Source organism: Bubalus bubalis, chromosome X, assembly GCF_019923935.1.
Source record: "Bubalus bubalis isolate 160015118507 breed Murrah chromosome X, NDDB_SH_1, whole genome shotgun sequence".
NCBI classification, from domain to species: domain Eukaryota; kingdom Metazoa; phylum Chordata; class Mammalia; order Artiodactyla; family Bovidae; genus Bubalus; species Bubalus bubalis.
The window spans coordinates 16,822,900-16,849,201 of NC_059181.1; the positions used below are offsets into that span (position 1 = coordinate 16,822,900).

The 26,302-nt window shown below is 42.4% G+C and overlaps 1 protein-coding gene across 4 annotated transcripts in view; it reads left to right on the plus strand.

Annotated features, from left to right (window-relative positions):
- Positions 1-26,302, plus strand: part of MID1 (midline 1) — a 789,406-nt gene that overhangs the window by 581,128 nt on the left and 181,976 nt on the right. Inside the window, exon 1 of one of the 4 annotated variants that reach the window (XM_025276519.3) lies at positions 10,921-11,739. The exons of the other annotated variants lie outside the window; for them this stretch is intronic. The gene's annotated coding sequence lies outside the window, so the exon portion shown is untranslated. Of the gene's footprint in view, positions 1-10,920; positions 11,740-26,302 lie in introns of those variants that run through there. 4 annotated transcript variants of the gene reach the window in all.

Here is a 26,302-nt window from a genome sequence, read left to right on the forward strand (position 1 = left end):
AGGGTGCGTAACTTCTCTAAAGCTTTACTCTGACTCTGGTCAACTACGGGCTGCTGCTGCTGCTAAGTCACTTCAGTTGTGTCCGACTCGGTGCGACCCCATAGATGGCAGCCCACCAGGCTCTTCTGTCCATGGGATTTTCCAGGCAAGAGTACTGGAGTGGATTTCCATTGCCTTCTCCCCAACTATGGGCTAGATAATCATAAAATATTGTTAGTTTACAGGAAGTGAATTTGAGGACAAGAAATTGAGTTAATAACCAGTGAGTATCTTTTTGTTTATTTTTAATTAGTTTTAATTTTTATTAAAGTAAGACATGTTCAAAGTATAAATATATTAAAGACTTTAAGTGAAAAACAGCAATTCCTACCCCCTCCCACTCCTTTCTAGGAGTAATCACTTTCAATTTGTAAATTTCCTTGGTATGTACTTTCACATTTTCCATTATGTGCTTTTACTATTTCTTGGTTTATGAATTTTAGACATTAACATCCTACATACATCAAAAGTGAATTATCTCTCTTATACATCCCCACCCCAGTCCCTCCTAATATAATCATTTCGGTTAGGGATTTGTGTTCATCTAGTAACACAAATTCCAAAACATTGGCTCAAACAAATTTGCAGTTCATTTTTCTCACAGAATATGAAGTTCAGGGCTCATTAGGAGACTCCAAGATGCAATCAGCAATCCAAGATCCTTCTATCTTTCCTGTTTTCCACGTTTCCCATCTATTGCATCCTCATGTTTACAGAATGGTCCCCCTATGTCAAGCATTGCAGTCCTACTCCTGGTGAGGAAGTCTTGGAATGGCAAAGGGCAGACAGTGTGTTTCCTTTAAGGAATTTTCCCAGATGTCTTACACAGCTGCTTCTATTAAAATTCCATAGGCCCTAAAAGTTTCACATGACCACTCACACCTGCAAGGGAGGCTGGGAAATGTTCTTCAGCTGAACGCATTTCTGGCCCCAAATACACTGAAGTTCTGTTGGAAAGAAACAAGGAGAAGATGAATATTGGATTGATTACCAGTAGTTCCTGCCACATGTAATGCTGTGCTTTCTTTTTTGAGCATTCTTTCGTTTATCCTAGAGTTAATAATGGCCTCACCTTTGACTTAGATTTATAGATACCTGTTGATCTTCAATGTGATCTATCAGTGTCATTTCTTCCCTGGTAACCTACCTCCAAGAGTCGTCCATCCTCCTAGTACAGTTTATTTACTTATCTATTTTTAAATGTTTGTTTTCTTTGGCTCTACCAGGTCTTCCCAGGTGGTTCAGTGGTAAAGAATCTGCCTTCCAGGTTTGATCCCTGGGTTGGGAAGATTCCCTGGAGGAGGAAATGGCTACCCACTCCAGTATTCTTGCCTGGAGAATCCTATAAACAGGGAAGCTTGGAGGGCTACGGTCCATGGGGTCATAAAGATTCGGACACAACTTTTAAACTGACCACCACCACCCCCCCCACACTCACACACACTCCAGTCTTAGTTGCAGCACAATTCCGAGAACATTTTCATTGACTAATTGATCCTATCCTCTGTACCAGTTGTTAGAAGGGATATACAACAGGATCTTCATCTTTGTTGCGGCATGCAGGATCTTTACTTGTGGCAAGTGAACTCTTAGTTGCAACATGTAAGATCTAGTTCCTTTACTAGAAATAGAACCTGGGCCCCTGCATTGGGAGTGCTGAGTCTTAGCCACGGGGCCACCAGCCACCAGGGAAGTCCCCTCCTGGTACAGTTTAGCGTTGGGCTTTTCTAAGACTGCTGCATCTATCCTCCTAGACTTTATAGTCTTTGTGTTGGTTTCTGTCTTCTGAGTCCCATTGTCTTATTTTTCTTGGTTATTTCTCTCCTTGTGTGAAAATGTATCTTGGAGTAGATTCCAATGAAAGAATACATGGGATGCAAAAATGTTGAGTCTTTCTATGAAAATAATTGCATTCTATCCTGACATTTGATGAATAGTATAACTTGGTATACAATCATCAGTTGCAAATCATTTTATTGCAGAATTGTATAGCTCTTACTTTCTACTGTTGCAGTTGATACATGTATAATAAATGTATTAGCAAAATTTAATTATTTAGAAAGAAGAGGGCCTTGTATATTAGTGGTTTTATTTATTTTTAAAATTAATTAATTTATTTTAATTGGAGGCTAATTACTTTAGGATATTGTAGTGGTTTTTGGCAAACATTGACATGAATCAGCCATGGGTGTACATGTGTTCCCCATCTTGGACCCCCCTCCCACCTCCCTCCCCATCCCATCCCTCAGGGTCATACCACTTCTCTGGCCCTGAGCACCCTGTCTCATGCATCAAACCTGGACTTTAAAATTATTATTATTATTACTATTATTAGCAACAATCCCAAGAACATTTTTTATTGACTAATTGATCCTATCCTTTGTACTAGTTGTTAGAAGGGATATACAACAATCCCTTGGCTAGGCTATAGTACAGTTACTCAGTGAAACGAATCTAGGTGTTGCTATGAAGGTATTTTGTAGACTTAGGTAACATGTATAATTGGTTGACTTTAAGTAAAGGAGATTATCTTTGATAGTGTTGCTGGGCTTCATTCAATCAGTTGAAGGCCGTAAGAGCAAAACTCAGGTTTCTCCGAGGAAGAAGAAATTTTGCCTGAAAACTGTAAATTGAGCTCCTGTCCACATGCCCTATGAATGTCAGACTTACCAGTACTCACAATCATGTAAGTCTAGTACTTGTAATACATTTTAATATATATGTTAAATATCCCATTGGTTCTGTTTCACTGGAGAACTCAGACTGATTAAGACCTCAATGACCTCAGTAACTAGAAAAGGGGTTAATAAGACAAGTCAAAAATACTCTATTACAATAATTTTTCTCTTACAAATTTAAATGTAAGATTATAGTTTAAAAAAAAAGTAGATGATTGAGAAATTGAAGAATTACTCTTGAGAAGATATTATGATGTTGACATGAGGCAGAAGGTTGAGTTGGGAGTGTAGAGAATTTTTGACAGTGGGAGGATTACACAAGAACCATTGCTACATTCATACATAACCATTGCTACATTCATACATAAATCTTTATCAGATCACTAAGAGGAAGAGAATGAAGGATCAGTCTTATTTAATCAACAAAAACTAAACAGTGTCAAAATAGTTCACCTCTAAAAGCATAGAATTATTAAATGGTAAGTTATACTTAAAATTTTAAGATAACATGGATTGCTTTAACTCGTTAATTTTCAAGTGATGAAATATCAAAAGCTCAATTTATTCAAAAGCTTGACTGGTGACTGTCTGAAAGTCTGCCCTTTAGGATACATTCTCCTAAAAATTTCCTCGTGGTGTCTTATTCTGTTCTGTATCCACAGATTTCTCCCTTTCTTTTCAGCCTGTCATCCAAATTCATGCTGTAAGCAATAGTTGCAAAAAACTTTCCCATATATGTTTTGATTTGTCTTAGTCCATTTGAACTGCTGTAAGAAAGTACCATAGCGTTGGTGGTTTATAAACAACAGAAATATATTTCTCACAGTTCTAGAGGCGAGGGGTTCCAAGTTCAATGTTCTGACAGATTCTGGTGTCAAAGAAGCCTACTTCCTGCTCCAGATGGCCGCTGTCTTCTGTGTCCTCACATGGTGGAAGGGGCAAGAGAGCTCTCTGGGATCTTTTTAATAAGGGCACAAATCCCATGCATGAGGGCTCCTCTAAGGTTAGGATTTCAACATATGAATTTGTAGAGGGACATGGATATTCAGTCCATAATTTGCCCAACTGTCCTGAAAAACCCTGGACTCAAAGATGTCATTTGGTTTACCTGACACCTATCAGCCAGTTCTGTGGCCACATGCTTTGTCACTCAGTCATGTCCAACTCTTTGCAACCCCATAACTGTAGCCCACCAGGCTCCTCTGCCCATGGGATTCTCCAGGCACGAATACTGGAGTGGGTTGCCATTTCCTTCTCCAGGGGATCTTCCCAATCAAGGAATCGAACCCGAGTCTCCTGCATTGCAAGCAGATTATTTACCATTTGAGCCACCAGGGAGGTCAACTCCAAGAATGGATTCCAAATTGTATTTGTAACCCATGCTTTCTTGTAAGAAAGCCTTCTTCAGCAATCAATGCAAAGAAATAGAGGAAAACAACAGAATGGGAAAGACTAGAGATCTCTTCAAGAAAATTAGAGATACCAAGGGAACATTTCATGCAAAAATGGGCACAATAAAGGACAGAAATGGTATGGACCTAACAGAAGCAGAAGATATTAAGAAGAGGTGACAAGAATACAGAGAAGAACTGTACAAAAAAGATCTTCACAACCAAGATAATCATGAAGGTGTGATCACTCACCTAGAGCCAGACATCCTGGAATGTGAAGTCAAGTGGGCCTTAGAAAGCATCACTACGAACAAAGCTAGTGGAGGTGATGGAATTCCAGTGGAGCTATTCCAAATCCTGAAAGATGATGCTGTGAAAGTGCTGCACTCAATATGCCAGCAAATTTGGAAAACTCAGCAGTGGCCACAGGACTGGAAAAGGTCAGTTTTCATTCCAATCCCAAACAAAGGCAATGCCGAAGAATGCTCAAACTACCACACAATTGCACTCATCTCACACGCTAGTAAAGTAATGCTCAAAATTCTCCAAGCCAGGCTTCAGCAATACGTGAACCGTGAACTTCCAGATGTTCCAGCTGGCTTTAGAAAAGGTAGAGGAACCAGAGATCAAATTGCCAACATCCGCTGGATCATGGAAAAAGCAAGAAAGTTCCAGAAAAACATCTATTTCTGCTTTATTGACTATGCCAAAGCCTTTGACTGTGTGGATCACAATAAACTGTGGAAAATTCTTCAAGAGATGGGAATACCAGACCACCTGACCTGCCTCTTGAGAAACCTATATGCAGGTCAGGAAGCAACAGTTAGAACTGGACATGGCACAACAGACTGGTTCCAAATAGGAAAAGGAGTACGTCAAGGCTGTATATTGTCACCCTGTTTATTTAACTTATATGCAGAGTACCTCATGAGAAATGCTGGGCTGGAGGAAGCACAAGCTGGAATCAAGATTGCCGGGAGAAATATCAATAACCTCAGATATGCAGATGACACCACCCTTACGGCAGAAAGTGAAGAGGAGCTAAAAAGCCTCCTGATGAAAGTGAAAGAGGAGAGTGAAAAAGTTGGCTTAAAGCTCCACATTCAGAAAACTAAGATCATGGCATCCGCTCCCACCACTTCATGGGAAATAGATGGGGAAACAGTGGAAACAGTGTCAGACTTTATATTTTTGGGCTCCAAAATCACTGCAGATGGTGATTGCAGCCATGAAATTAAAAGACGCTTACTCCTTGGAAAGAAAGTTATGACCAGCCTATATGGGTTTGGATATACAAAAGCAGAGACATTACTTTGCCAACAAAGGTCCATCTAGTCAAGGCTATGGTTTTTCCAGTGGTCGTGTATGGATGTGAGAGTTGGACTGTGAAGAAAGCTGAGCGCCGAAGATTTGATGCTTTTGAACTGTGGTGTTGGAGAAGACTCTTGAGAGTCCCTTGGACTGCAAGGAGATTCAACCAGTCCATTCTAAAGGAGATCAGTCCTGGGTGTTCTTTGGAAGGAATGATGCTAAAGCTGAAACTCCAGTACTTTGGCCACCTGATGTGAAGAGTTGACTCATTGGAAAAGACTCTGATGCTGGGAGGGACTGGGGGCAGAAGGAAAAGGGGACGACAGACAATAAAATGGCTGGATGACATCACCGACTCAATGAACGTGAGCCTGAGGGAACTCCGGGAGTTAGTGATGGACAGGGAGGCCTGGCATGCTGCAATTCATGGGGTCGCAGAGTCGGACACGACTGAGGGACTGAACTGAACTGAACCCATGCATGTGGTATGTCACGTTGCTCTGGTTAATCATGTGACAGAAACTAACTTAATGAATGCTTGTACCCAGTGAGTAGCAACTTGTTTCTTTTTTATGACATCCTAGAAGACCTATAGGTGGGGTTTTCGTTTCTTATTTTTCATTTCTTTTTCTAAGTAGGGACTCGTGTCACTGTCCATGTAAATCACCTTCACTAATCACCTCAACTTTTCCATGGCCGCCATAATTATACAACTGGATTTCTGGAACTTCTGAGGGAGAAGAAAGTCTTTCCATAGGCCCTCAGGACTCTGCCCTTGCATCAGGCATTTCCCAGGTGGCTGAATTAGACACCTTCAGCTTGGTTTTCATTGACTTCTGATGTGTCCTGATACATATTTCAATAAACTAGAGGAAGTTACTAATAGTCGACCATTTTTTACATACATATATTCCCATATCCTTTGACCTAACAGAACACTGAAAGAGGTGGCACCATTACTGCTAATTGTCCTCTCGGGTGTCACCCCAATGTCCATCCATGTCTAGTAGGGCCTGTCCAGGATCACTGGCCCAGGAACTCATGTTGTGTTTGCTGTAGAGGTCTGTTTATATGACCAAACCTGCACTAAACTACACAGGATTACCACCTCAGCTGCTGTCTTAAGAAAGATCTGCTAAGACTACCTCATCCCTTCAGCTGATGTTTGCAAATGCTGTTAATCACAGACCAAGAACAGAACATCCGAACCTTTAGTGAAGCGTGTTTCTTTCTTTGCTTCAGTTTACTTGCTTATGCTGTTTCCAATAAGTGGATCTAATGCTCACTTAATGGATGACCCCTAAAGTGCCGTTTATTGGATTTGAAATGTTGAAGAAGTCTGTTTATTGGTAAATGAAAAAGTAGACTTCATTTATTTACATTGTTCCCTTTTCTTAAGAGTTTTAGGGATGATTTCTGGAGATAGCATATTTTATAACACAAAGCAGGGTAGGGACTTCCCTGGTGGTCCAGTGGTTAAGCTCTGCACTTCTAATGCCTGGGGTACAGGCTTGATCCCTGGTCGGGGAACTAAGATCTCTCATGCTGTGCCATGTGGGCAAAACATAAAAAAGAAATTAAACAAAAAACTTTTTTAAAAAAGCAAAGTAATTCTCACTTCAAACACTTAAGTTTAATTCCTGTAGCAATTGGTCCTGATCAGACCTTTGGTTTTTTAACTTTGCTTCAATGATCCTGTCTGTTCTTATATTTTGGTGCAGATGAAATGGTGCATATTTGTAAAGTGCCTGGCAACATGCTTGGCTCATAGTAGATACTTACAAGGAGTGTTTGTTAATAACACCCCTGTAGGCATTCCTGTCCTTCTGCATAATGAGAAGATGGAAGAGAGAACTAGCAACCCATCATGGTATCTCTTACTGGTGGAAGTGCCCTTTTTTTGGGTTTTTAATTGCCTTACAATGTTGTCTTGGTTTCTGCCATGCATCACCATGAATCAGCCATCAGATCAGATCAGATCAGTCGCTCAGTCATGTCCGACTCTTTGCGACCCCATGAATCGCAGCACGCCAGGCCTCCCTGTCCATCACCAACTCCCGGAGTTCACTGAGACTCACGTCCATCGAGTCAGTGATGCCATCCAGCCATCTCATCCTCCGTCGTCCCCTTCTCCTCCTGCCCCCAATCCCTCCCAGCATCAGAGTCTTTTCCAATGAGTCAACTCTTCGCATGAGGTGGCCAAAGTACTGGAGTTTCAGCTTTAACATCATTCCTTCCAAAGAAATCCCAGGGCTGATGTCCTTCAGAATCAGCCATAGGTATACATATGTCCCATCCCTCTTGAACCTCCTTCCCCACTCCCATCCCATCTGACCCCACTAGGTTGTCACAGAGCACTGGGTTGAGCTCCCTGTGTTATACAGCAACTTCCCATCAGCTGTCTGTTTCACATATGTTCATGTACATATTTCAATGCTACTCTTGCAATTCTTCCCCCCCACCCCCCGCTGCTGTGTCCCTAAGTCAGTTCTCTGTATCTGAGTCTCTGTTGAAACTGCCCTTTCATATATCTCCCAGAGATTATTGTACACATTTCTCCCAGAGACCTTGTCATCTAGAGCTGATGTTTTTTATGTAGATGCAGAACTGTGTGATGGCTTCATATAAAAATGTAGAAAATAGACTGTCTCACAAATATGTCCATGAAGCTAAGATTCTGTTTTAGGAGGTTCATCTCTTCTCTTGCACTCTGACTTTGGTTGGACATGGGAGTATTAGAATAAAGATGGTATTATGGGGACTTCCCTGGTGGTCCAGTGGTTAGGACTCAGTGCTTTCACTGCCATGGCCGCAAGTTCAATCCCTGGAGAGGGAGCAAGGTACCGCAAGCCACATGGTATGACCAAAAAATAAATTAAAATGGTATTATGCTTATTGTTTTCATAAGTGCAGGACAGATTTTGAATTATGGTAAAAAAAAAAGGTAACTGTAATAGTTTAATTTGTCAAGAGATTCTTTTCCCTTTAGTAATGTGGCAGTGGCTGCAGTCCCGTTGATGTCCATAGCTCAGGAAAGCGTTTCATTCCCTTTCCACACACGTTTTGTTTGTTGACTTCTTCCTGTGCTGTTGGTGCATGGGTACAGTGAAAGTATCTGGGGTTACAAAGATGAATAGGATGTCATTCTTGCTCTTGAGAGTTTTCTAGTTTCCTAGAAGAGACAGACTGAATAAGATGTGATTACAGTGCCACATGGAAGTAAAACAGCAGAGATGTAGCATGGTTTGCTCAAGCTGGTGCTTACCGTCTCCTGGCTCAGTGTATCTCCTCTAACCTCTGTGTTTAGGGTCCTTACTGCAGAAAAGGAGGGAATATTTACACTACAAAAATTGGCAAAGGATTCAGACAAGGTGAAAAATGGTGCTGTCCCATAGAGTAAAAATGCAACATAATTATAAATTCTAATTTGTGAAAATATAGGCTGCTGCTGCTAAGTCACTTCAGTCGTGTCCGACTCTGTGCGACCCCACAGACGGCAGCCCACCAGGCTCCCCCATCCCTGGGATTCTCCAGGCAAGAACACTGGAGTGGGCTGCCATTTCCTTCTCCAATGCATGAAAGTGAAAAGTGAAAGTGAAGTCGCTCAGTCGTGTCCAACCCTCAGCGACCCCATGGACTGCAGCCTTCCAGGCTCCTCCATCCATGGGATTTTCCCCTTTCAAAGCTAAATTTTAGATCATGACATATGTGCACCATGACTTACTTTAGGATTTCAAAGAAAAAAAATATCTGGGTGTAAGCCTGTTCCTTGGTGGCTCAGACGGTAAAGAATATACCTGCAAGGCAGGAGACATGGGTTTGATCCCTGGGTCGGGAAGATCCCTAGAGAAGGAAATGGCAACCCACTCCACTATTCTTGCCTGGAGTATCCCATGGACAGAGGAGCCTGGTCGGCTACAGTCCATGGGGTCGCAAAGAGCCAGACACAACTGAGTGAATAAACAACAACAATGACGACAAATCTTGGCTTCTTTTTTTTTTAAAGAGCTGGTTGTTAAACATTTACCAGCATACCACTGAGTGTGTCTATAAACTACGGAGTATAGAGAAGGGATTACTTTGTTTTGGGACATTTGGGGAAGCCACAAAATAGTGCTGACATTCTGACCTTGTAGGATGCAGTAGGAATGGGCCAAAGGAGAGGAAAGATGGATGAAACTTTGACAGGGCACAGAGCCTGTGAGAGGAAATCCCAACTCATATTTTCTTCGGAGGTGATGACAGCAGAAGGCAAATGCAGTCGTGAGAAGCTTCTGTTGAAGGTGATAAATAGATATGCCTTGGGACTTCACTCTGATGATATTTAGAGGCAGCAGCCCTGGGTAATTTCCTGTGTCCTGGGGCTCAGGGTATACCCAGGGCAGGAACAGGTACAGTATTTTTTTGAAGTGAATCAGAGCCCTCTGCACCAGGATAAAATGCAGATTCCCAGGCTCCTCCTCAAACCTATTGATCAAATTCCCTTGGAGTCACAGGCCCAGGGACTGGCATTTTTCACAATGTCCCCAGAAGTTTCCTGGACAGTTAAGTTGGAGAACCAGTATTTTTGTTTTGTTTTGTTTTTGAAAACGAGTATTTCAAAGCCAGTCCATCAGTGATTCTCCATTGGGCATGATTTCTCCCTTGGTGTTGTCTGGAGACATTACTGATTGTCATGACTGTGGAAGGGTTCCTTGTATCTGGTGGCCTGAGGCCAGAGACACTGCTCGACATCCCCCAGTGCACAGCACAGCACCCCCCAACGGAGAATGATCTGACCCCAAATGTCAATAGGGTTGAGGCTCAGAAACCCTGGTTTAGGCTCTGTAGTAAATACATGAAGAGGACTGAAGTCTGGTTGTGTCACTGGGTGGTTCCTTACCTTGCTAAGGTGGGGGGCTGAAATGGGGTTATGGACCTCCATGTCCAGAAATGGGGCTGCCAAGTTTTCTTGGAACTGGGCAGAGCTGACATCTACTGAATCCATAGAGATGATAGGCTGGAAGCTGCTCTTTGATTGATTTGCTAAGGTTTTTTTTTTTTTCTCCCCTCTGATACCAATTTTTTTTTCTTTATTGAATTATTCTCACAAAATTTTTGCCACTTCTTTGGGAAAAAGCTTTGCTCAGCTTGTGCTGGTTATTTTTCTTTTCCATCCAAAAGACAGAGTGACCTTGAGACCATATTGATTAAGAATTGAAAAGCGTTCCTGTTTATAGAAAATACAGAAAGCAAATTTTGGAAATTCTTTTTCAAAGAATTTAAGTTTAAATCACAAACTTAAAACTTCAGGGTTTAAGTGTGTAAGATCTCTTACTGAGATCCTGTCCAGCTTGTCTCTGAATAAGTTCACCAGATCAACCTTGTAGGTAAGGTGAACTTGAGTGAAAGGTAGACACACGTCTTTAATTTTTTTTTCTTCTTAACCAAACATCAGTGCCTATTTTTCTAATAACAGTTTTATTTAAAATTGTGCTTTGGGCCCTTATTGGGTAAAGATTCTCGTTCATTTGCCATGTTTCAGCAGACTTGTGTGCCCTTTACCATTAAGATCTGTCTCTTAGACAGATGCACAGTTCATCTATATGGAAGCGAGGTGGATGACATCCTCCCCCCCACCCCGAGTGCTGGTTTCGGTTCAGGTGTTCTGAGTAACAGTTAGCTTCCCTCCCCAGTGTTCGGTGCGAGATACCCTTTTCGAAATCCGCCTGGGTCCTGCGTGTGGCACTTTTCTGCTTGCAGTCGTTTTGTCCCTCTCAAATGCTTGCGTGCTTTTAGGGAGCTCTTAAAAGGCCAGGCCTTAAGCTAGTTAAGCTTTGAGGCGAGCCGGAGCTGTGAGATAAGAATAGAACGCATCTTTTACTCCGGGAGCTGGGGAGGCTGTTTCCAGCTGCTTCCAGTCATTGAAATCCTGAAAGCTCTCTAATCCTCGCGGAGGCAGCCCCTCCGGCTCCCAGGGCCCACCCCCTTCTCCTGATTGGCGAGGCTCCTCCGGGGCCCCCGCCAGCCACCTACGACGTCTCTGAGACCCAATTTGAAATAAGAGCCAGGCGGTCCCCGCTTCCCTGCGCCCGACTTTTCATAGGCTGGGAAGCGAAGCTTGAGAAACTTGACGTTGTCTTGGGCAGAGTGCGTGTAGCAACAGATCAAAGGAAAAAGGGGAAGAAAACGTGTTCTCAGCTGCCTGGCGAACTCGCTGAGTTGCTTTTGTCTTGCGGGCTTCTGCTGGCTTTGGTGTTTCCCCTCGGAAGACCGCGGCGTGGGCTTCCAGGCGGCTCGCTCCCTGCTGGATGGGTGATGGAACTCTAAACATGAGGCAGGTGAGCTCCGGGGGCTGCAGGGGCGGGTGGAGAGGGAGGGCGCAGCGTGGGACCCCTGGGATGTGACTCCGGAGGGCTGGCCGGATGAGCAGATGCCTGGCCGAATGATTCCATTTGGCGGAAGAACGGGGCTGCCTTTTCCTAAAGTAACCCGTGAAGCAGATCTCCTGAGGTTCCCCCCACTTCTGCCTCTAATGGGGATTGGCGATGTCAGGCAGTCATTGTAAAAGGCTTAAACGCGGTTCGTAGAACATGTAAATCACTTCCAGTTTGCGGTGGCTGGAAGGTATTGTTCGGGATCTATCTGAAGCTCTGAGCCTCTTTCCTGTGCTTTGGGTGAGAATAAAGACAACGGAATATCCTGAAAAAGAATTGAAGGGGGCCTCTTATCTCGTTTGGGCTCCCCATCCTGAGCATTTACTGTGTTTATGGCTGCGAAGGTGGCACCAGCCCGAAATGAGCAGACAGTCCTTCCAGGAAAATTGTGTTTTTCTGTTCTAGCAGTTTTGAAACTGTTATTGCTTCTGGACAGGAGAGGACAGCCCTGAGAGTAGTGAGCCGAGAAAGGGCTCGGGGATTACTTCCATGAGTCTTTGAAAAGAATTCTAAACCAGCAGCTTCTTCCGTGGCTGCGGGGCATGATGATAAAATTTCTTATCAGCCTAAGTCGAGGTTTATAGCTCTGCCTGTAAGAAAAGCAAAAAGTGAGTGTGTACAAAGCCAAGAAAAGGGTGTGATTTATAACAACCAAAGTTATAGAAGAATCTTATGTCAATATTTCAGTATCAAGATCCGTACTCATATAAGGGGCAGAGAAACTGGAAAAACATGCTAGTAGGCTGGCAAGGGCAGAAAACTCCAAGAGGAGTGATATTGACTTTGCCAGCTCTAAGTAAATGTGGGTGGGAAAAGTTAGCATCCATGTTACCACTAGGAAAACTCTGCACTTTTTTCTTCTAAGTGGGTTGGGCACTCACCACCCTGTGCGCTTTGGGGTAAATGAGTTGCACAAGGAGCAAACTTTCTGTTTCGGGGCTGGAGTGAGGGGGTTAGAACTTTCCCTTTCCTGTAGTCTAGGGCAGTGAAGCAGAGCCCCCTCTGTACGATCAGGTTTCGATAAGACTCTCTGCCTTCTTGCCTCCTTGCCTGCTCACTAAGCAAGTGGCAGTGAGTGCAGAAAAGTAGGCTTACACTCGCAAGCACTTGTGTGTTTCCAGTGAATTGCTCTAACTCTTGCTGGAGACTGGGGCCGTTGATCAGTTTCAAGTTCTGCAAACTCACGGTTTGACCCCCCTTCTTTTTCTGTTGAGCAGTCCCGCCCGATGGGATGAGGGAAAGAAGCAAGAAGCCTAAATGGAAAGGATTTAGCCAAAGGAAAAAGGAACGCAAAACATTTTTTACAAAGGTCCTGGGCTGGAACAAAGAAGTCATTTGATCCGTTGCAGAGCCACCTGTCCTCTTGGTATCTGAGCTCACTTTTCAGAATCCCTGTTCCCACACAATTCCTCTGGAATGGAGGCACTCCCTGTGGATGCCAGAGGCATGCTGTCCGAAGCTTGGCACGGGTTTTCCCATGCCTTGCTCCTTGTGGCATTCACATAAATTGGACTTCAGCCCAGTCATGAAGTTTTAAGGGTACACATGGAGTAACTCAGTCATTTAATGAATGGGTAGCTTTTCATCCCATAACTGTATGTCCAGTAATTTTTTTGGCCTGTTTGGTACTTGAAAAGAGGGTGGATTGGGGTGAGATGACAGACAGGGAGAGAAGTGGGGTGGGGGGTGGAGTCAGGGCTCTTCGGAAGAATCTAGGCAGTTCCAGCGACTCGGGAATCTGACACATTGTTCTGCAACAGGAATGTGGAGGGGAATGAGATGGTGGAGTTACTGGCTTGGATTAAGCCCAACTTGATTTGAGTTTCTCTTCGGGAGAAACTCGTCCAGGTAGGGTGACTCGCACCCACCCGCGAATTTGTCATCTCAGCCTGGCAGCTCCAGTTGGGCTTGCAGGGTTAACTATCAAAGAGATCCATGTGTCACCAGCTCAGCAATGAAATCCAATCTCTTCCCCGAGAAGTGATCCATCCCCAGGGCTGCACAGACTCTGAACAATGGCGTGGCAGCCAAGAGACCCCCGCCCCTGACTAGCCACAGCGGGTAGCCATAAATAGCCAGCAGAATTAGAAAGCTGCCTGACTGGCCATGAGATTCAGAGGGGTTTTGCCTTCTGCCAGGTGGGAGGAAGAAGAACTGGTGCAGAGAGATAGTGTTCTTTGAGGATTCCTAAGGTCACACTGAGTTGGGCCAAAAGAAGAGGGTGAACCTGATTTGCCTCTATCAGGAAGTCATTTTAAAGCGTGTGCCAACCTTTCCTGCCCACTGATCATAAATGGGAAACTTCTGAAACTTCCTTGAGCATGGATTTGCTGTGTTCCCAGGCAAAAAGAAAGGCACGGCCACCTGTTCAAGCAGCCCAGCCAAAAACAACAGGTTTGCCTGTGGCATTCCCACAACTGCAGATGCCCTCCTCACATGGCACACCACCCATTGTCCCTGCAAATGAGAAGACCAAATAATTGTCTCTCGAGCTAGGGGAAAAAATCAGGTTCTTCAGACAACATTGCCTACCAGATGTATTTTGGGTTTTTAATACGTGATGATTTTAGGAAACACTCCAAGAAAAGAGGGTGCTCACTCTATTTCTGATGGACTGAAATCATTGCAGTTGCCCGTAGCATGAAGGGAAAGAATGAGGTATTAACCAGCGCTTTAAGCAGCTGCTAAATTCTTGCATGGCTGGGATAGTGCTATTATAAGGAAGTTGTGACTCAGTTTGATCAGTTTTGCATTCTTCAGATTCGAATTAAAATGCCCAAGGACATCTGGTTTAATAATGAATGTCTTTGTATTAGTTTTTCCTTTGAGGATTAGAGAGTCCTTTACAAACAGGATCTATTTATTCTCTGCCATATCCCCAGGAGAGAATGAAATGGCAATTTGATCCTCATAGAAAAAAATGGTGAGGTGAAGTAGAGAGATACAAGGCAAAGTAGGTACAAGGCTGAGATGAATGCTACCCAGCCGGAAAGACAGACAGCTTGCACAGGCTCAGAATGGCCAGTGAGTGGAGGGATTAAAGGCAACTCTCCTACAGCTTCCCTTTTCTTATTCTATAATCAGCATATATTGTCCCAAGTATGTTTTATGGTTTTCTTCATTTGAAAGTCAAGTCTATAAAAGTGTAAAAGGCATTTCTGTTCTCATTTGTCCCAACATTGACATCACCATTGTCATTTTCATGACATCACCTAGACAGATACTGAAACTAACCAGAATTTAAAGTCTGTATCTGAGACATGGTCCTTTCACCAGATACCATAGGGTTTTTAAGTTTTTGCACATGGTTTGGAGGTCCAGTATCTTCAACACACCTTAGAATTTTCATTTATTCTCTACTGTCTCTCCTTGGCAGGGAATTTTATAATCGTGGCTTGTTGTCAGATTAAAGGTCATGTTGAAATAGTTTTTTCGAGTTGGCTTTTCCTTGCCATTCGTTAGAACCTGTGCTTGTAGTTTGCTTGACTAGGGACCGCATAGGCTGTGAGCAAATCCTTTAATTGATACTTGCATGTTATCCTCAGACATTCCAGCAAGTTTTAAGTCTAAGTGTGTATGTGGATGTCTCCTGGCTTTGATCCCTTGTGTGGTAAATAGACATTCAAGGTAGCCATGGCAACCTGGGCTGTGCCTTGGTGAAAGAGGGGGATTTGGTCACTGGACAAAGAGTAATTTGTTTGATTAGAAAAAGGTGGGACCGATCAGGGCATTTTTTTTAAACCTGCGTGATTTAGGGATCACAGTTCATCCAAACCATTTAGATTTTTCTCAATAGGCAAAAAGAATGACTGGCTAACTGCGACCAGCGTATGTTGCCGACGTAATTTAAATACTTGTTTATCAAGTGGTTGCTACTTTCAAAAAGCTACTAATAGAATGAAAGGGAAGTCCAAAGTATTATATCAGTTTTCCTGTTGTACATAGTATGAATTTTCAGAGCTTGGTGGAATTTTAAAAAGAAATACCCAAAGCTGATTGGGCAGTGTGCATTTCAGTTATCCACCTGCAGAGGTCAGGCTTGAAGTGTCTATGGTGGAAGGCCAGGCGGTGGACGCCGCTGCTGGGAACTGGGATCAGTCAGAGAGAATTGTTCAGCTTTTTTTGAACAGTTAGTTAGCGATTCTTTACTCTTGTGACCAAAGCCACAGATGAAACTGAGTTCATTCAAGGAAGAGAATATCAAATACACCGTGATTAAAGAAAGGGCTCCAAAAGCCAGGTCAAATGGGAATCTAATCTCCATTAAGATACGGGACAGTTTATCAACACGATGCTTTTTGGCTCATTATCAACTCCTTTTATTTCACATGAAACCCATCTCCGAGGTTTTGTTGTAGAAGATTGTTTGCCTCGTTTTATGAAGTGACATAGACATTCCTTTAAATGGAAGTACAAAATATTAGGGACTCTTCCAGATCCACATGAACTTTTTTCCCTCCAGGGAAAGATATTTCATTGACATGAGCAGGGAAGTTAATGCCTACAGAAGGTCATGTGATGTTAAAGAGGTCAGAAAATTTGAGGCACGGAAAAAAAAATAATGCTAAGGGAGGACTTGGCTGTAAAACAAAGAAAAACCACAAAACCTTAATAACTTGCGTGCTTTGTGCTATAAAAGAGAAGTTCTCAGTAAAAAGAGCAACAACAACAACAAAAAGGAAGCGGTGCTGTTCATTAGCAGTAGATTTTTATATATAGTCAAATATTTATGATGTTGTTTAATCGCTAAGTTGTGTTTGACTCTTTTGCAACCCCATGGACTGTAGCCCACCAGGCTCCTCTGTCCATGGGATTTCCCACACAAGAATCCTGGGGTGGGTTGCCATTTCCTTCTCCACTATCTATGACGAAATAGTACAAAAAGGAGAAATAATATACAGATTCTCCTTGATTTCTTATATTATTCAAAGACATTTACTGAATACTTACAGAATTAGTATATTCATTAGTTCATTCAGTAAAACTACCCTAAATGATTCCCTGTAGACTCAGAGGTAAAGAATCCACCTGCCAATGCAGGAGACTTGGGTTCCATCTCTGGGTCGGAAAGATCCCATGGAGGAGGGCATGGCAAACCACTCCAGTATTCTTGCCCAGAAAATCCTATGGACACAGGAGCCCAGTGGGCTGTAGTCCATGGGGTCAAGAAACAGTCAGATACAACTTAGTGACTAAATGACAACAATAATAAATGATTATTATATGTCAGGCCACTTTTGGGTTGCAAACATGATTTTGATACAGGCCCTGCACTCAAAGAACTTTTAATTTTATGTCTACTTTATTATACCAATAGCACAGTGTAAGTTATGCATGGGTAAAATGCCTGCTCATTAATAACTATATTTATATGATTAAGAATCTGCTTAATAAATTGGTGGTAGCCAAAACTTTACTGAACTGAGAAAGCTTGAGAGAGGATTTGTAATTGTGAGATTTAATTTTTACCCACATATCCATTTGTGGGACTGTATGAATTCCTAGTTTAAATAAATGTATGCTAATTAGTAAAGTCATTTAATTCATTTTTCTCAATAGAGAAAAATAACTCATAGGTGATGGTCCCCCAAATCTAGGAATGCGTGATGTTCTCAGAGTTTGTTGTTTGAAACCCAGAGCACTTTCCAATGAGAAATGGTGCCTAATTGGGACTAAAATACTATTTTAAAAAATAACCAATCTGATTAATGACAGATGAAGTTCTGCATTTTGAGGGCACGCCTCCATGTTGTACAGGATGGAACATAGAGAAGGTGTTGTATACTTTCAGTAATAGGCCAGTCTTAAAATACCTGAGGTAGGAAAAGTTTGCACTAGTTTTCACCTTTTTCCACGTTTCTAGTATCCTCTGGGTTGCACTGGGATATCTGTCCCAGACATATCCTAATACCCAATCAACCGAGCTGCCATCATTGCTTCATCTTCCCTCGCTCCCCTCCCCAACCTCCAAACCACACTCTTGTTTCCTCTAGACAATGCTCTTGACCAGATGTTGGGAGAAAAGCGATGTGAATGTGCTAAAGCTCATGACTCTCTGCCCTCTAACCCCCAGGATGAATCTTTTTTTTTTTTTCCTGGACAAATCTTTAATTGGGGACATAGCAGGCACTAGAGCCTAGAGCTGCAGAAATCACAAATGCCCTTTCCAGGACAATGTTTGTGGGCAGGGTCATGCCTTGGGCAGACAGGACTTGCTGGTGTGTGTGCCCATGGGTCTGACCTCTTCACTAGTTCTTTTCTCAGCATCCTGCCTGAATTTCTGGACTCCCTGGGGTCTTTGTGAGTGACACCTGGGGGCCAAGTGAGGGGAGTGATGTCATTTGTGGGTTTGTTATTTATAAGTACAGGCTTTGTACACTGAGCACTGTCTACTTGGATCAGAGTAAATGGAAAGGATATAGCTGCAACTTCCACTTATCCACACAAGTATTGGAAATGGTGTATTTATTTCCAGTTATTCCTTTGTCTGCCTGTCTTGGGACTGAGTTAGTCAAGAGCATGAGTTAAAATACCTCTTAACACATTATTGACCAGGAGATTTTTTGCAGAAGCTAATGCCTGTGGCTGGTAATTTGCTTTGTAAGTGAATGTTGAAACATCTCAAGTCAATAATGTTTGGGTAACAATAGATGTATTCATACATCTCTGGTCAGTAAGTTGTTCATTACCTTGAAAGTGCAAGTCCAAGCACAGTGCCTGACTCACAATAAGAATCCATAAATACTTTTTGCCATTTGCAGCAACATGGATGAACCTAGGGATTGTCCTATTAAGTGAAGTCAGCCGGACAGAGAAAGAAACATCATGATATTGCTTACATTGTGGAATCTTAAAAAAAAAATGAAATTATATACAAAGCCAAAATAGGCCCACAGACATAGGAAACAAACTTACAGTTAGTTACAAAAGAGAAAAGGAGGGAATGAATTAAGAGTTTGGAATGACTGTATAGACACTACTATATATAAAATAGATAATCAGCAAGGCCCTACTGTATAGCACAGGGAACTATACTCAATATTTTGTAATAACCTATAAGGGAAAAGAATCTTAAAAAAAAAAATAGTTGTTTAGTCACTGAGGCATGTCTGACTCTTTGTGACCCTATAGACTGCAGCATACCAGGCTTCCCTGTCCTTCACCATTTCCTGGAATTTGCTCAAACTCAAGTTCATCGAGTTGGTGATGCCATCCAACCATCTCATCCTCTGTCATCCCCTTATCCTCCTGCCTTCAGTCTTTCCCAGCATCAGAATCTTTTCCAGTGAGTCAGCTGTTCGCATCAGGTGGCCAAAGTAGTGGAACTTCAGTTTCAGCTGAGTCCCTTCAATAAACATTCAGGATTGATTTCCTTTAGGATTGACTAGTTTGATCTCCTTGCAGTCCAAGGGACATTCAAGAATCTTCTCCAGCACCACAATTCGAAAGCATCAATTTTCTGGAACTCAACCTTCTATGGTCCAACTCTTATATCCATACATGACTACTGGAAAAACCATAGCTTGAATTGTATGGACCTTTGTTGGCAAAGTGATGTCTCTGCTTTTTAATATGATTTCTAGGTTCATTACAGCTTTTCTTCCTGGAAGCAAGTGTCTTTTAATTTCATAGCTGCAGTCACCATCTGCAGTGATTTTGGAGCCCAAGAAAATAAAATGTGTCACTGTTTCCACTGTTTCCCCATCTATTTGCCATGAAGTGATGGGACCAGATGCCATCATCTTAGTTTTTTAAATGTTGAGTGTTAAGCCGGCTTTTTCACTCTCCTCTCTCGCTTGCATCAAGAAGCTCTTTAGTTCCTCTTTGCTTTCTCCTGTTAGAGTGGTGTCATCTGCATATCTGAGGTTATTGATATTTCTTCAGGCAATCTTGATTTTAGCTTGTGCTTTATCCAGCCCAGCATTTCACATGATGTACTCTGCATATAAGTTAAATAAGCAGGGTGACAGTATACAGCCTTGACATACTCCTTTCGCAGTTTTGAACCAGTCCGTTGTTCCACGTCCTGTTCTAACTGTTGCTTCTTGACCTGTATACAGGTTTCTCAGGAGGCAAGTAAGGTGGTCTGGTATTCCCATCTCTTAAAGAATTTTCCACAGTTTGCTGTGATCCACACAGTCAAAGGCTTTAGTCAGTGCAGCAGATGTAGATGTTTTTCTGGAATCCCCTTGCTTTTTCTATGATCCAACGGATGTTAGCAATTTGATATCTGGTTCCTCTGCCTTTTCTAAATCCAGCTTGTACATCTGGAAGTTCTTGGTTCATGCACTGCTGAAGCCTAGCTTGAAGGATTTTGAGCATTACCTCAAAAAAAATAGTGATATGTGTGTGTGTGTATGAGTCATTTGGCTGTATGGCTGATACTAACACAACATTGTAAATCAACTATACTTGAATAAAAAATAAAATTTTAAAAGTAATCAATAAATATTTTTCAGGTGCATCCTGGATGAATTTTGACAGGAAAGAAAATGGAAAATGCTCTTTAAGATCAACAGAGTATGAGAAAGAAAGGGCATTAGACAGGTTGGGGGAACAGCATGAACTGAATAGACTGCCACCAGAGAAAAATGAAAGTAGTTTGCCATTGCTTAACCATCTAGTCCTCTCGGTTGTGTTCTGCGTGAGGCCACAACTCAGAGTGTGGCAGGTAGCTTGTCTTATGTACTCCATGATGGGGCTACAGAAGTCATTAAGAAAGGGGACATGTCCTCCAACAGCTCAAAGCCTAAAAACAAAGATGGAATCTGCTGCTTGCGCTTATTGAGCCAAACCTGATGTTTTAGCCTTTGGTCCACGTGCAGTGCATTTATTTTGCCAGGTGAGTGGCATGTCCAAGGTGACTCAGCAACTGAGAGCCTATTTCCGGAAGGATTCTGAAGTCTTCCACTTTATCTCATGCATATGACAGCCACATTTTCTGCAGTGAAGCTTGAGTCATATGCTGGATACCTCATTTTCACTGTTTCTGGTGTGACAGACTATCTGAGAGTTATGGTTAAAATGATGAAATAGAAATTTCTGAGAGATTGAGTGGTTTATGGAGACAACAGGACTAATACATTTTCAAAGGGTCCATATGGTAGACTGTGTTATCTGTTATCTATCCAGTTGTGAAGTGTGCCTTCAGTTGTATGTATTTTGAAGTGATCTTCCCTAAACAATTATGAGAAAAAGAGCTGTTTGACAAATGGAATTCGTTGAGTGCCCTGCTGAGTTCCCAGTAGCTAGATGAGTACAGGCCAGATAAGGCGAAATGTAAATGAAAGACATCACCCAATATTAGAAGTCTACACAGGATTAAGTCTCCTGTAGGAGATATATTAGGAATTAAGACAAAAATTTGTGCTATTTAGTCTGTATGGTCTTGGCTCTGATTTTTGATACATATGAAAATGTCAGAGAGGAACAACTGGGAGAATTATGTTTCCAAAAGAAGAAAGTTTAAGGAGTGAGATGAGTCCTTGTGTGTGTGTGTGTGTGTGTGTGTGTGTGTGTTTAACAAATGAGTCAGCTGAGCTTTGTGGAAATAGTTTAGGAAAGTGAAATGGGAACAATTAGAAGGGAGAAGAAAGTGTGTGTTGTTTCAGTCAACCTATGGGGAAAGTGGAGTAGAAAAATTGTCTATTCGGTAAGTGACTGGGTTTTTTTCATTGGTCAGTGTTTCAAGCAGATTTCTAAAGAAATAGTGACGAGGCAGCCCTTTGCATATGGCTGTGAGCTAACGAAGGAAACCAAGTTGTAATAATTGATAGAAAGAAGTGTGGCTTTCTGAGTAGAGAAAAACATGATAGTAGACTATTCAGTAATGAATATTTATTGCTTAATGCTTCTTAGCCTGGAGGAGACACTTTCTGAATATTTTGAACAGTTCCCCTTTCTAACATTTAAGCTGTCAGAATTGAATAGTTCACATGTAAACTACATTGTTTTGGTTTAACTAACAAAGAGTGATAAGACGTGAATAGTTTGTGACAGCCCGAACATTGATAACAGAAGACATTAATGCCTGCAGACACAGCCTACATGGTAAGATTCTGGGAGCAAAAATGCTTATTATGTTAGGCCAACGTGCTTTGACCTAGTTTTGCTTTTCTGCTTGGAAATTATGTCAGAATTCGTTACATCATCCCTGTGGATGAGCAATTGCACGTTCTTGTTTATTTCAGCATCATTTTATTCGCTTGTGTATGTAGTTCTGACCTCCAAGAAGTCAAACTAATCCTCACTGACTTGCCTTTTCCTTTTGAAATGAGTCTCCTGCATGCTAAAGAGAGATTTTATGTATTAACAAAACAATCTAGGATGCAGTCTTCAAAGACATGAATTTCTCCTTGATGGGAGCCACAACTGCCCTCTTGAAGGCTCTAAGAGGCCAAGTAGTTTTCCTTTCTTTGTCTTACGGGGATGGTTCAGATTACTGTGCCAGAGTTGAATAACAAAAAAATTAAATAAGACAGGGAGGTTGATGGGGTACTTTTCAGCCCATCATCTTTAAGTTTGTCCATTGCATATTTCTGCTTTCTTCATCCAGTCAAAACTGGCCTGACATATTTTTCCTATTTAACATTTTTATTGAATAATTTTCGAAATGAATTATTTCCTCAGTTGATTTCAAACACATTTCCCCCTTGCCATTTAATACTTTGTATCACGAGGGGAAAGAACCGTTTAATTCTTTCATACATTTATGAATTCCAATCTTCAAAGAGTGTGAGTTCTTCCACTGATCCATTGACGTCGAATTTACAAGTATAATTTGCTACCAAAAGACCTTGAACGGTTTTTGGTGCGCACGTTTTGGCATTCCTTATTAACAAATGTAATCAGGCAAAAGCCCGCCAGAATATGTATTTGTGGTTCCTCTTGAAAAATCGACCATTTGCTCTTGTTTTCTAATGAAATCCCTTTGTTGTTAGCTCCTTTGCAAATCCGGTGTCTGAAGGCAGAAAACCTAAGAAGGGAGCGTCCCCTTCAAAGCATTCCCAAACCCACTGAATTTTAACCAGGTAAATTGCTGATTAGCTATGGATCATTTAAAGAAACAGTATGAAAGTAATTGGGATAGGCACAAGCTCTAACTGTGATCCCAGGGCGCTTCAGAAGTTGATTGAAACAGTAAACGCAGCGGATTCTTTTCCTCAGCTGGTCCTTAAGCTAATTTGAATACAAGCGTCTTGAAGAAAAACTTCTTCAGAAGATTTCTGGAACCCCTAATTGGTATACAAACACTGTCACTTCTAAGCTACCTAAAATGTGAAATAGACTCTGCAGCTCCTATGGTGATGCTCATTTCTAGGTGTGGATGGTATACTCCCAGCATTTTGTTGTTATTATCACAGGCAGATGCAAATATTTCACTCATCTTACAGAAACAGTGGCCTTCTGTATAGCCTTTGTGCACCCTATTTTTTTCTGCTTTGTAATTTATCCTGGAGATGTTTTCATAACGGCAGACTTCAACAACCGCATAACGTTCTGTAGTGACAGCATACCATGATTTATTTCATTCTTCCCGACTGGTCATGTTGGTTGTGTCCAATGTTTTTTTTTTTCTAATTTATTTTTGATCAAAGTATAATTCTCAAGTGGCACTAGCAGTAAAGAACCCGCCTGCCAGTGCAGGAGATGCAAGAGACATGGGTTCGATCCCTGAGGTGGGAAGATCCCAGGAGGAGGAAATGGCAACCTGCTCCAGTATTCTTGCCTGGGAAATTACATGGACCGAGGAACCTGGTGGGTTACAGTCCACAGGGTCACAAAGAGTCGGGCACGACTGGGCTCACACACATGCACACACATACTTGTTTAACAGTGTTGTGTTGGTTTCTGCTGTACAACAGTGTGAACCAGCCATAAGAAGGCATATAACCCCTCCCTCTTGAGCCTCCTTCCTACCCACCCCACCCTCCCGCCATCCCACCCCTCTAGGTTGTCACAGAGCAGCAAACTGAGTTTCCTGTGTTATGCAGCAGCTTCCCACTAGCTAGCTATTTCACACATGGTAGTGTATATATGTCGGTGCTACTCTCTTAGTAGCACCTTCTCCTTCCGTGCTGTGTCCACAGATCCATTCTCTACGTCTGCATCTCTGTTCCTGTCCTGCAGATGGGTTCATCAGTACCATTTTTGTAGATTCCAGTCTGTCCAGTCTTTTGCCATGAAAACAGTATATACAGAAAAGCCTCATGCAGTGGTCAGTTTGTGTGGGACAGATGTATCTGTATTGTATATCCCTAGAAATGGAATTTCTGGGTCAAAGGCTACATTGCAGTTTCTAATTTTGATCAGTCAGTGAAGTTGCCTACTCAGGGTACGTGCGTGCTTCCTCAGGGCCTGCTCAGGACAGTGTGTTGTCCGCCTTGGGCATCTTTGTCTATTTGCTACTGGAAAAGAGGTCATGCTTGTGTACATTTCTCTTCTGAGTGATGTTGAGCATCTTTGCATATACTTCAGCACTATTTGCATTTCTTGTGCGATGTCTGTTCACGCCTTCCACTTCAGATTGTTTTTGATGTTCATTTTTCAGCTACGTACCTTTGTTGTCATTCACCAAGGAGATCTAGCTTGTTGACTTTCCCCGAGTATGTTTGAAATAAGCCAAAAGGGGATCCTGTAGTCATGTAGCTAATTCTAATGATTTTCTATGAATGGAAGTGGGGCTGGTTCACAGCAAACATTCATGCGAGAGTCTGGATTTCTAGGCCTGTTGGTCACTTCCTCTTCCACTCTGTAGCCAGCCACTGTCAAGAGGCTGAACTTTGTAAAGCAGAGATAACCTCCAACATGTGGAAAGCTTGCTACTGAGGGTCTACTTTGGGGAGGATGCGTCTGTCGTTAGTACTCAGTTTGCTGGAATTGTGACCATTTTCCAAGGAAATGAGGGCTTCCACTTGCAGTCCTTAAGATCTTGGAAAGTCTTTAAGGAAATAGTCTCCACTTTTCCTGTCAGATTGCTAAATGTCAAGATGCATCACTGATAAGAATGGTTTTAATATTTCTGCATGGCGTTGTTCTGTATCACCCATTTTGAAGACTGGGGCTTTATGATTTAGACCAACGACAGAACTTTTGCGCTGGTCTGAGGTTTCAGTGTATGTTTTTTCATTTAGTACAGAAGATTATTTAGTGCTTAGAAATATGGACAAAAAGTCTTTATCTCTTTATGGAAATGATCCTACTGTTCAATCATGTGTGATTGCCGTTACCGCCCCTGTAAAATGGAAATAAAATACAAGCAATAATCATAATACCTATAAGTTTGTTGTAAAGATTGAGTTGCTGTTCATTTACCACTTAGAATAGCACCTGATACAGAGTCAGTACTATATGTATGTGTGTAGTTTTGAAAAAAATATTTATTATTTATATGGCTATGCTGGGTCTTTGTTGTGGCATGCGGGATCTTTAGTTGCAGACGCGAACACTTAGTTGTGGCTTGTGGGGTCTAGTTCCGTGACCAGGGATCAAACCTGGGCCCCCTGCATCGGGAGTGTGGAATCTTAGTCACTGGACTACCAGGGAAGTCCCATGTGTTTGTTAACTAAAGTTAAAGAATGGTGGTTGTCAAGAATCGTGAAGAGTCTGAGACGTTATCGCACTTGCCCACCAGCACCTTAGCCTGCCACTGTTTCTTGGTTGTTGGCAGAAAACTCCTGGGTCAGAGACAGTGGACTTACTACTCACAGCACAGCAAGTGGTATGAGCGTCGTGTTCATGTCCTTGCCCCTCAAGTTTCCCAGAGCAGGACAGAGGACCCCAGATGGATGTCCTGTGCACAGAAGAATTGCCTCCCAGATGGGGCTCCTGAGCGGAGGAACTCTGGATTTCTTGTGATTGATAGGAAGCACACGCCTGCCCATTGCTCTGGGAGCAGACATGATCTCTACATCCCAGGGTCATTAGATAAAAGATGTTGAAAAGATCATCTGGAACAAAAGCCAGCAGCAGCGCCTTTGCTCCTAAGATGTGCAAAACGCAAGGGAGCCCTGGAAATTTTTTTCCCAAAAGTAGTCCAGTGAAGTATCTGGATCTTTGCTTCTCAGAGCCCTAAGAGTTCTGCAGAACTACCCAGAGCTGGAAGACGGAAGAGGTACAAGAGCAAGAACCATCCTCAAGGTCCCTGCTTTTCCAGTAAGAAGAGCTTGGATGTGTTCTTCTGCTTTTCTCCTCTCCCAGAATGTTGGGCTTCCGGTTAAGACTTCCTTGGAACAAAGGATCTTTCTTTAGGGGGGGAAACAAAAGAAAAAGAAAATGCCAGGTCCAGTACAGTGGTGTTTGACATTTTGACAGCAATAAAGTCATTGAGAGAATCACTCCAGGCAGCAGATTGGGAAGCACAGTATCAGAGATCCTTCGGGTTGCCCCTGATGTACCACTTCCTAGCTCTGTGACCTTGGGCTGATGGCTTAAGCCTCCCAAGTTTCCTTACATATAAAATGGAGAT